This window comes from Stigmatopora argus, chromosome 5, assembly GCF_051989625.1.
Source record: "Stigmatopora argus isolate UIUO_Sarg chromosome 5, RoL_Sarg_1.0, whole genome shotgun sequence".
Taxonomy (NCBI): Eukaryota; Metazoa; Chordata; class Actinopteri; order Syngnathiformes; family Syngnathidae; genus Stigmatopora; species Stigmatopora argus.
The window spans coordinates 15,506,430-15,510,283 of NC_135391.1; the positions used below are offsets into that span (position 1 = coordinate 15,506,430).

The 3,854-nt window shown below is 41.2% G+C and overlaps 1 long non-coding RNA gene across 1 annotated transcript; it reads left to right on the forward strand.

Annotated features, from left to right (window-relative positions):
* The first annotated feature begins 230 nt into the window (after positions 1-230).
* Positions 231-3,456, forward strand: LOC144074562 (uncharacterized). Its single transcript, XR_013300322.1, has 2 exons — positions 231-588; positions 2,867-3,456. It is a non-coding gene; the product is annotated as an uncharacterized LOC144074562 (long non-coding RNA).
* Positions 3,457-3,854: the final 398 nt, after the last annotated feature.

The following is a 3,854-nucleotide window of genomic DNA, read 5'->3' on the forward strand; positions in this document are numbered from 1 at the left end:
GTATAATAATACTACGAGCACCGAATGAGTTCTTCAGACGAGTTGCGACCAGGAAACGCACAACGCGCATGCACGGGAAAAAGAGGGCTTTCTGGGTAATGAAGTATACTCGTGCACACAACGCCGATAGGCAATGGCACTCTTTCTCAGAATAAAACTTCATTACCCACAATCAATACGTGGGTAAGCTCAGCTGTTGATTTCCTGTTATTCTTATCTAATACGAGGAGTTTTATATTACTTCTCGTTCGCTGCACATAACATCCAGCGGCACCGGCCCGCAATTCCCTCCTCACAATATTTCCGGTCACAACTCTCTCTCATAGGCGCTGTTCAAAGCGGCTGCGAACAGAGCCATTTCAACGAGGGAGTTGCGAGCTGGTCTTTATGAGCAGCGGAGCGATCGCTAAAATGTACTACAAGACTATTTCTCGTTGGCAAGTGGTCGTGGGTTATCCTATTGTGAGGACATTTGTGTGAATCATTTTCGGAATATTTTGAAAGGAATACGTAGTACAACAGCTAACAGCCCATCGATAGCGAACGTGAGGGTGGAGGCGTGGCAAACCGCCAACCCGTAAAACGAAGGTAACAAAAGTTTACAACAAAATTAGAATTCAGTTTTGTGTAAAGTTACATTAAACGTATGTTTGAGTGTCTGTATATATTAATCCAAGTTGGATTGGATTGGATAACTTTATTCATCCCGTATTCGGGAAATTTCGTTGTTCCAGTGGCAAGAGGGTGAGGATGCAGGAATAGGAAAGGCATTTTAGACATAAATAGATAGGTAATAGATAGGTAATAAGTAGGTCAAGAAATAAATACATGAATAAATATATAATTAAATAAGCGTGTTGCTTAGGACATATATACATACACATAAATGTACATGCATGCATACGGTAGGTCTTAACACACAGCCATTTTTTTGTTAAAGAGCCTGACAGCTGATGGGAGAAAGGATCTGCGGAAGCGCTCCTTCCTGCAATGAGGGTGCCGCAGTCTATTGCTAAAGGAGCTTCGGAGGGACTCCACAGACTCATGCAGGGGGTGGGAGGTGCTGTCCATGATGGACATCATCCTGCTCAGCATCCTCCGCTCTCCCACTTCCTCCACAGAGTCCAAAGGACAGCCCAGAACAGAGCTGGCCCTCCTGACCAGCTTATTCAGCCTGTTCCTGTCCCTCTCCGTGCTCCCGCATCCCCAACAAAGCACTGCATAAAACACTGCAGAGGCCACCACAGTGTCGTAGAAAGTCCTCAGCAGTGTCCTGCACACTCCAAAGGACCGTAGACTCCTCAGTAGGTAGAGGCGGCTCTGGCCCCTTTTGTACAGGGCATCTGTGTTTGTGGACCAGTCTAGTTTGTTGTTGAGGTGAACACCCAGGTACTTAAAATTCTCCACGATTTCAATGTCTGTACCCTGGATGTTCACCTGAGTGGTCTGTTGAGGATTCCTCATAATTAATTTAATTTAATTTAAATTTGTTTGTTCCGTTTACGAGTGCGTTGTCGTGGGAAAAAAAAACGATAAATAATAAATTAACCTTGGTAGGGAATGATGAATAATTACATTTTTCTGAACAAGATCTTTTTAGGGTCCCGTTTCACAGAAGCATTGGTCCTGTCTACATCTTGGACAAGTACTGTTTTCTGATAGCACTATACTGGAAAGCTCCATGTAAACCAAACTATGGTGAAGCTACTAACTTCAACAAAGCTTCTTCCAAGTCATTAGTCAGAAAACATTCTTAAAGAGTGTGAATCAAAGGAGTCAAGGTAAAGTCAATGAATGGTTCTTCAATTTTACTTTGGATTTGAACTGAGATTTGTTTTCATACCAGTCGTCAGAGTTTTGACGCATCTGGGAGGCCTGTGACCATGAAGATGGGTTTTAGTACATAGTATGATGAATATCAGGTAGGCTTTTCTGTTTGTATCTGTTGAGTTGAACTTCATGAAGCTCAAAGCAAAAGAATCTGTGGTCCCCAATCATAAAATTCGAGAGTCAGGGATGTGTCTGAGAATGTGTCTGCCTGTCTCTCATGGTTCACTTTCTTCATTTTGGTGAATGAGGAACACGGGGGACAACGTGGGGGTGGTCATGTATCATTGTATGTGCTCAGCTTCATGGTTGGAAGGTGTACAAGGAGGATAGGCAGGCATGTATTAGCCATGCACACGTGTATATGTGCTTGGGAATGTGTGGTGTCAAGGGTCCTCACAGATTATAGACGTTGATGAGTGCCCCCTCTCAGTTTGGAAACCCAGTAATTGTCACCTTGCTCAAGTCTGGGAAAGGGAAGGATCAGCATTGGATTCCCAAAATGAAAAGTAGCAGTGACAGAAAAGCAAGACTAAATAAGTAAGGAAAAAATGACTCAAATATTGCCCAAACTTGAATGTTCAAGTTTTAAAACAACAAATTTTGAATGTGTTATTTTGAGACAACCACTAATTTACTAGTGATCAATCATTGAACAAGACCGGCTTGCAGAAGAGCCAAACCTTTGTATTTTGATCCCAAAATTATACACTTTTAGTCCTTCATAAACATTAAGACAACAGCATATGGTTGACTTCTGTCATTCTGATGAATGCATTATTTCAAAAGGAAAAACAGGAAAATAGCTAAATCAATCTTTCTTCTTTTTATTCTTCACCAATTCTTTTTTTTTACAAATAAGTAACTTTGAATAATCCTGCTTAAAAATAAAGAAAAAGGCATAAAGCATTTTAAAGTGAGGACATTTAAGAAAAGCATTAGGCAGCTTATAGGGTTTGCTTAGTTTTCATGATGAAATGTATGTTTATGCGTGTCCTACGCTTTCTCATTAGCTTCTATTAATCCATTTACCCTTCAGTGCCCTGACACCAGCATTAGAAGTCCAGCCTTTGCCATAACCAAAGTGACACCGGCCCTTCAGGCGCGGTTGGGAGGCCATGAGGTCATAGCAATGATGGCACTCGCTCTCGCCTGGTGAGATGTTGGGCCCGTAGGCGGAAGGGTGCTAGGTGCCCGAAAGGAGGAGTGAAGCAAGTGTGCTGTGCTGGAGGAAGTGAGACATTCATTAAGAAAGCCAAGCTGACGCTGTCACACTCGCCTGCTCCTAAAGAACCGGCTCAGACACATGCCAGGCTCAGCTGCAACCAGGTTGCAGACACGCTCTGCATTTATATACATACATTTGTATGCACTTGAATGTTAAAATGACTTTTTTTTCTTGCTGTCACACAAATGTTGCACACAAAGCCAATGGAGTGACAGACGCAGCTAGTCTATTATGAAATGCAAGTTTGTGATTCCTTTTCACCACTCCCTTGCCAAGATCTGGTGGCTCCAATGACAAATGAGATGTGCATTTTCCCTCCTCAGTCATCTTGGAAGTCACTCAATAAATAGCAAAGCCCAATTTATTGACCGTCTAATAAAATGAGAAAGGTCATAAGTCAATTACGCTGCATTTATTCTTCCTCAGTATGAGAACAGTTGGTAAAAACGAGTTGAACTGAAGAAGAGGGTCACAACGTAGTCTTTTAACACAGGAAAATCTGATTAATTATTTGGCTACCTGCCAACATATGTGAATTAAGTGATTAAATAAAGTAGGGATATTTTAAAAATTGAACAATTGTATTTATTAAATGTAAATCACACCGGGGTATAAGTCACACAACCCAAAGAATGCACAATGAAAGGGAAAATATATACATAAGTCACACTTGAGTATAAGCTGTTTTTGGATGGGCAGTTTTTTATTCGTCAGAAACCAAGAACAAACATTATACGTTCAAAAAGAGGCATATGCATTAAATCATTTTATTATGTTTATTACTATTGAAATTACTTGT